Below are 8,078 nucleotides of genomic sequence, written 5' to 3'. Positions count from 1 at the left end.
TTCAGAAGCCTGACTAAATGTAGAGCTTGCAACCCATATCGGGAGGACTGTTAACTTGTCTGTTTTACTAGGTAAATGTAATCTACAATATCCTTAAGGACTCGCAGTCAGGGGCGGGGTTGAGAATTTCACGAAAATATGTGAATTTTCCCGAACAGTCGGTGGATTTCTGGGCCGATCCTGGCCGTCATGGCTCTCCCCTTCCCACGTCAATGATTCCGTTTGAGCACGTGACGGCCGCCGTCAATGACTTTTCCCGAGCCTCATTTTGTTGCCACGACGCCCCTTTTACGAAGAATTGTCATGAATGAAAAATGACTCCAGGAAGATATGAAAAATATTTTCACCCCTACGAGGTTTTTGTGGTACAAATTTCATTTCACCAATATGAATAATTTCCAAATCTTTTCCACAGCAAATGTGAAAATAAAATCACTGGAGAGTATAAACCAAAATTGAAACCATCAATATTTTATTAGAGCAGTCAGTGTGGGAGTCTTTCTGCATGGCACATCTTGGCTTGGGAAAATGTGTGTCGGCTACTCTAAACCTGCAAGATTGTGAGGGCCTCTCGTGTGTGCAACCCGCTATAGGTCATGCCCACACAGTAAATTTCGAAGAGTATATTTATTCATTCATTCTCATATGCTTATCCAAGGTCAGGTTTTGGGGGCAGGAGCTTAAGCACGCTCACCTGCCTCTTCACCACGACAGACCGAAACAGATTCACTGTCCGCCATCTTGAAAGAGTCCCCACACCCAACAAGTTTCCGAACCCCTGACATAAAGAACCTAGGGATAAGAACTCCTCCACGTTTAAAACGGTGCACACACAAAAGCAACCGCATTACTGTAATTTTAGCATGTGTTACATATTATAGCGAACTACATAAAGAATGAAGCTGATTATTTATTTAGTCATTAAATTAACAAAAAATCCATTGTATGACCTTTCAATACTATAGAATACAATCATTTTATAATGCAACCCTAATGAGAATAAATAGTACAGAAAATAGCCGACTATCGATGCGTTTCAATGTTTGCAAACATTGCCTCCAAGATGCGCGCGCATCTTAATGACGTCACTGTTGTTTGCAAAGACGAGCATTCTTAATTGCCTCCTCAGTCCAATTCTCACGTTGTCAAGCTTGTAACCGTAACTTTCGCCGTTTTTTCTGAAAGGGGTGTTTACCAGCAGGAATTCTATAAAAGACTAGATCTCTCTGTGTGTGCTCTTTCCATTCTGACAACCCACGGCACGAGACTATTACTACTCACAAGCGTGTGCTTTCTGGGTCCAAGATGCGCGCAGCCAGACTTAATGCATGCATACGTCACATGAAACTGAGCTATAGTAAAATCAGTCCTTTTTTATGTAAGCAACAAGTTTAAATGTGTTTTTGTTATTCACACACAATAACATGCTCTCAATCGTAGCCATTTATAATTCACTTTAAAACAATTCCTAGAAACATTTCACTAGTTTTCTGGGCCTGAAATAAGTAAAGCAAAAGAAAGGAAAAACTTGATTCTCTGAAGTGTAGTACAGTAGGTGTTTAGGTGTCAGAGTTGCTTAGGTGTCAGTACTTGAAAAAAGGAGATCATTATTCCCATGTCATGCTGACAGTTGTTTCAGGGCTCAGCACCAATAGTAGACGACATTCATACCCGCAGCAAGGCGGGAATGAACTTGCCCTACCACTATACTGTCTTCACAACACTTTCATCATTCTTCACTTCAAACACAAAAGGAACCAACTCCTTTGATGTCATTGTCAAAAAAATTGTGGGGGAGAGGCGGGGTGGTTGGTTGTATTTAAACTCCGCCCCCTCAGCTGAAACCTTGACAGAACCGTACAAGAGACAGTTTGAACATGAAAAGAGCAGCTGTGTTGTCTGACACATGCCTTGTATGTCCCTCCATCAGGACAGAACATAGCCTCTGCCCAGCTGAGCTCACCATCTTCATGCAGGCTATATAAGCTTAAGAAATAATGAATTTGATTCCACTGGGATAAACTCGGGGGTACTGAACTGTGAACCCGGGAGCTGTGAGGTCACAGTTTTCCGGGATGTCATTCAAAGGAGAATTGTATTCGGTTCTTCAATTTTAATGATGTTGTGGCATTTGTTTCTCTTAATTTTTTTTTTAGGTGTAGCACGAAGCAGTGATTGGATTAATGTCAGTTTATGGTAAAGCAATTACATTGTTAAAAAAATAAAAAAGAAAAGAAAATCCGGGTGGGGGATGGTGGTTGACAGTCAGTATGAAAAATTGTCAGGTTGTCCGGTGCTCTACAAAGCAGTCATCTATGACCATGAATTTGAATTTGGAATTAGAACCTCATCTCCGTTTTGTATGCCAAAACTTCAATATATGGAGAGTCACTGAAGTTTCCCGCCAGCTCATCAGAACCTGGTTGCAGAGGCATCTGGCTGAGCTTGTCGGCGCCAACATATGCAGTTGTTTCATAATGACTATAATCACAGCAGATAAGCAACTAGTGCATGGGAAGAAGAGCGGAGATTAGATGGTGAAAGGAACAGAAGGAGAGAAAAAAGTAATTGAATCTTTTGGCGAGGCGTTTAGATGAAATCCATTGGCTATGTGGGAGATGCTTTTCAGTGAATGACATTTAGATTACAGAGGTGCCTTGTTCGCCATCACGGTCAATACCTCCTACTTTACAATGGCACTACTCCCAGTCTTTGCAACACATACTCTCGGCATAGATCTTCGAGTGTGGATATTCTCAGGAATTAGGTAGGAATGACTGGTTCTGTATTACTGTTTAAATATATAGCATAGCAAGTAGTGCTAAAAAGTAATACGACCACTTCAGTATGGTGAGTTCCTGAAATGGCATATCAAAATCCTGCTCATATTGTATCATATCAGATCATAAGATCTTTTCCAGTTAGCATATTGTTAAATTTGCTTACCACCCATTACACAATCAAACTGAAGAACAACAGGATGTTGAACAACTGGCATGCATACTGTCGTATGGTTACTAATCGTTGCTAGAAAAACATTCACATGATTCATTTGGGCAATGCAAACTTCCTGAGTAAAGTTCAAATTAAAAGGTTATGCTATGGTTACAATATGTTCCGACCGTCCCGAAAATTATATTTCAGGCCATCGTGGACATAACAGGATGGATGTGACACAATGCATGGGGACTACATGGGAACCTTGACAGTCCATGATTGCCATGGATGCTTGATCAGATTTTTAAACCATCCAATTTTTTTGGAGATGAGAAGCTTTGTCGGCCAGAGTTAAACAGTTTTAACACAGGAAAAAACAGACAGTACATAATAGGGATTAACAAAACTTGGAGGGAGTTCAATGTAGGACAGGAAGGATATGAACTCTACTTTCCCGGCATCCCTTTGTCCTTTTGAAGTTTCGTAATGTTCTACTGCATTTTGTTACGTTTTTGCCATGTTGTGTCACGGTTCTCAGGTATGGTAGATGTTTCATTGCGTTTAATCACGGCATTTCCCAGCGTGTGGCGATTTATGGCGCCTTGGCAATAGGACATGTGTTCTACTACGCTCTGACAGAGCACCTGGTCTGTAATATTTAGAATTTGAACAGGTCGTCTCGTCTGATCAAAAATGTAGACAAAGGGAACAGTCACACACAATGGAGGCCCATCAGCAGCTCTTTCTGGGCTGACAGCGGAACATCCGGGCCACGGATGCTGCAAGGCAACATGGCACAAACGGAACTTAAAATTACATTTCAAGCAGAATGGCCGAGATAAGGCCACGATGATATCGAGTCACTTTTACAAGCGCAATATTGTGCGTATTGCGATATCTTTTTGTTGTTGTGATATGTGCCCTGTGATTTTCTGGGAACCAGTGCAGGGCTTACCCAACCTCTTCCCCAAATTCAGTTGGGATAGGCTTCAGTTCACCCATAACTGTAATGAGGATAAGCGGTATAGAAAAAGAATGGCTCTGTTCACTCACTGGACATCCCGATGGGTACAAATAGCACATTTGAATCCAATGTGTCAAAAATTACATGTATTCCCATATAAGGACATTTTCGTAGTAGTCATTATATTAAACTTAAAATAAGGTTGGACTTCTCAGAAAATGCTTCTTATTTGGCATTCTATTATTGCTTTAATTGTGTTTCTGATCAAGGAATTGATAGAACATACTTAAAACGTAAATATGTAATTAACTCTCTTTACGGTCAACAATCAGTGAACTGTTGAACCTACATCAACTTAATGACCCCACACCCATGCAGCTTTCAGCCATCGCAGCTCTTTTATTGACACAGACCAGCGTCTCCTTAATGTTCGAGGAATCACATATCGCCTCGGTGACACCTTTCAAATGTATCACAGATTAATGATATATCTCAGTGAGAGATCTACAAAAACCATTAGTAAGCCTGACATCCTGACGTCAGATTTTAAAAAATTTCCAAGTAATCTTTTTGATTGATGAAAGTGTGTCCAGGTTCATCGGGAGTGATTCCAGATTTATCACATCCTGGTTAGAATTATTAATGATTTTCAATTTGTAAATCTGATGTCGCCGTGTTCAGAGGAGCTGCGCGGAATCACCAAAGGCCGATATCTGAGTTTGAGGTTTGCTCCCAGAGCGTGATTACTTTATCAAAATATTGCAATCTTATATTTCACTTAGTTTCCACTCTTGCAGAGGCATCCACGCCACCTTCATTTCTCCCACCTCACGTACGACTGCCACACACATTTTTCAAAAACTGCTCTAAACACCAGAGCGGCCACGGCTAATCTTCTGAAGTTACACATTGCACTATTAGTTCCAAGTTCCTGACACATGCACTTTTAAGGACCTACTGCGTCAACATGTCAAATGAGGGTGGCCCGCAGACGGCTGTACATTGCAATCTTTCTCACTGTTGATGAGCAGCACAGCAAAGATCATCATCACTTTCCAAAGATAGCCAGGAACTGTTGAGCTTTGCTTTAAATGTCACGTCAGTGCATCTATGCCATAGTGCGAGTGTGTTCGGAGGGCAATCAGTTCTGTGTGAGCACTCCTTTGTGTGGCATATGCGCACTCAGACGTGAATAAGAATGGCACTTTGCAAGTAAGCACGATGAACATGTGTGACATGTGTGGCCTTGGCACCTTTTGCTGAAATGAGCTTTTTTTGCAGCAGCAGCCATCTGAACAAACTACTTGATGTGCCCAATAAAACTCTCACGTGCAGGCTGGCATGCGGCGATGACTTTAAACGCTCTACTCTAGAAATAATAATTTCTCCAACCTTTTGTGACAGTCGCTGTTCACATATTTACTTCTCTATGGTACATCTCACTTTGATGGGAATCAATTGATGTGTGAAAGTGGTTGATAACCCTCTCCGATCCTTGTCCTGTTCTCAGATAAATACGTCTTTTCCATGCCACATCCATGATTCATTGCAGATCGTGCCAAAATGAATGTGCTAGGAAAAGCATCTCTTTACTTATTCAAAAGACTCATTGTTTCCCCTTCGTTGAAAACCAAAGACATGGCAGGGACACTGTATTACAACCAATGGGCTGTGTTAAATAACACTACGGATTAGAAATTACGTGTGGTATGCACATACTGTATAATAAATACATTTAGGAAATATAGACGCTAATTTAGGTGATGCTGAGGCTTTGTTAAAGAAAGTCTAAAAAGAAAGGTAAAAAAAAAAAAAAAATCAACAGCCGAATCCATTCAGAGCAGAAGTGTAAAAAAAAGTGTTTTCTCAGGGTCATATTCTGTATTTCTAGTATTTCTTGGTTCTGTACAGCAACAATCTAATGATGCCAGCCTTTCAGCAAGCTCTTGGCTGACAAATAGCTACGCGCAAAAGCACATATTCTCCCTTTTAAACTGTTTTGTATGGATTGAAGAAACCTGATTTTACGTCTTAATTAGTGGACCGGATATTGTGACTTTCCGACAGAATCAGATTACCAGTTACCTGGTTTACTCAGGTCACATGCTACCATGGGCCAAACCGATACCAGTCTTATTTTGATTGCAAGTTGAAATAGAACAAGAATAAAAAGCAAAGCGTAGTATAAGGTATTTGTTTTCTGACTGGCTTTGTCTGCAGCAATATTCAAAGTATAGGTGCTCTTATTCATATACAGTAGTTGAAAATTTCTGTCAGTGCATGGTTCTCAAAATGTGCATAGTAACACCTAAAAAATACTCACCACAATATTGAACCCATATCAAAAAAAAAAAATGCAGGCGAGGGCCCAAGTGTTCATCAAAAATGAGACGGAGGTTTTGGTTCTAAAACATATGTGTAATATTTTATTACATCACTGTAACATTATGCAGAGTCCGAACATTAAAGACATTTGAAAGTTATCTTGTATGTAATGTGTTAATGTATCTGAAATGTGGAAAACGCAAAACAGCTCAGGGATTATTTAATCAAGCTCTCCACATTTTTTAGAGGATCGGCATGTGAAGATCAAATACCCCTATGAGGCAGTTTTCTCTTGATGTCAAAAGGAGCTGCAAGATGGACACACGACGCTTGGGTGACGTGTAGTTGTTGTGGTTGGAGAGACTAGACTGCAGAAAGTAGCAGGACTTCATTAGTGTCAGACAAGCAATGATAGTAATGAATTCCAGCGGTTTGGGAGGACCCTGCCAAGGTCTACAAATTCATGCAATGAAGAGCTGTGTGCGCTGATTGCAGATACAAGCCAAACACAGTGCACAACCTACTCGTAGCGTAAGCCATCTCTTAAATGATTACTAATCAAATCCCCCCAAATTTCATGTCCTGGTGAATTTTGTAAATGACATCACGGCTCACATGCAATCCCTAAGACACCAATTTATTGCCAAGTTATATTTTGTTACGAGGTTGTGAGGCAATGGAACCTGATCATTTTGTCCATGTACAGTAAATGACCTTTTATTGAGAATGTCAATAGGAGGATCTGGTTACCTACAGTGTGTTGAGCGAGGGGGAGGAACTTAATTGCTCCCAGTGAGTGCAGTCTGAGGACTTGATTAGACCTTGAACCACTTCTCATGTTTTTCATTTGTGTGGTGACGACCTTCCTCCTGACTCAAATCAGCCTGGGCTCATTCCACGTCTAGCGCTCTCTGGAGATTCATGCCCCAGCGACTCTGTCTGCTCCGAGAGCTGACTTCATTCTGGTAACTCTTACTCTTACAATACCTGTTAGCTCTATGAATAACATACACCCCATTATATTAATACTGGGGGATTTTTTTTTCTCCAAGTTGAGGAAACAAGAGTACTTAAATGTCAGTTTACTGACTCATATGAAAATGGAAAACCAATTCCCAAATCATGTAAATGGTAACCTAAAACTAATGTGGTTGTATTTGTAAAACATAAGGTTTGTGAACATGCAGACTAATGACACAGATGTTGTCATTTAAGGGTATTTTATGTTTTTTAAGATCAGGAGCTGCAACAGAAAAAAAAGAGAAGGACATGGAGATCACGATTACAGCACCCCATTGACCCACCTGCCGTTAGCAAGATGAATTAGCTGAGTCCATGCTAGTGACAACAGCTACAGAGGGGAAAATGATCCTGGTGCCGCAAAGACTTGGACTCCCAGACAGCACCAGGAAGCAGACGGGGGCCAATGGACCCCAGGGAAAGGGAGAAAGACATGAATAAGATAAACACCTTCACTAAGGCTGCAATTGTGTAATGGTGACAGAGGTTGCTCACACGCTATAAAATGAAAGAGAACACTGCAACACAGCAAGTCACCACACATTTTCTTTTTGAGAAAATGAATGTGGAGAAATGTGTGATATCAGAAGATTTTAGTAAATGTGAGAACAGTATAGCAGTATTTTTGTATGTGTAGTTTAACAGGCTACCAGCCATTCCCATTTTAATTATTATTATGACAAACCAATTGGATGTAATTCCTGCAAAACCAAATAATCAAATCGGTTTTCTCGAAATAAATATACACCAGAGGGTTTCATTTGTATTTGCATGATGGCAGTGTAAAGAAAAAAAAAAATCCACATTAAAACAGAATATCCTCAGATAATAA

General features: G+C 40.5%; 1 long non-coding RNA gene across 1 annotated transcript; it reads left to right on the top strand.

Moving 5' to 3' along the window:
- Positions 1-7,035: 7,035 nt before the first annotated feature.
- On the top strand, positions 7,036-7,832 carry LOC109510556 (uncharacterized). Its single transcript, XR_002167148.1, has 2 exons — positions 7,036-7,191; positions 7,462-7,832. It is a non-coding gene; the product is annotated as an uncharacterized LOC109510556 (long non-coding RNA).
- Positions 7,833-8,078: the final 246 nt, after the last annotated feature.

This window comes from Hippocampus comes, unplaced genomic scaffold (genome assembly GCF_001891065.2).
Source record: "Hippocampus comes isolate QL1 unplaced genomic scaffold, H_comes_QL1_v1.1 scaffold147, whole genome shotgun sequence".
In the NCBI taxonomy this organism is placed as follows: Eukaryota; Metazoa; Chordata; class Actinopteri; order Syngnathiformes; family Syngnathidae; genus Hippocampus; species Hippocampus comes.
This window is presented reverse-complemented; position numbering and strand designations above follow the sequence as displayed.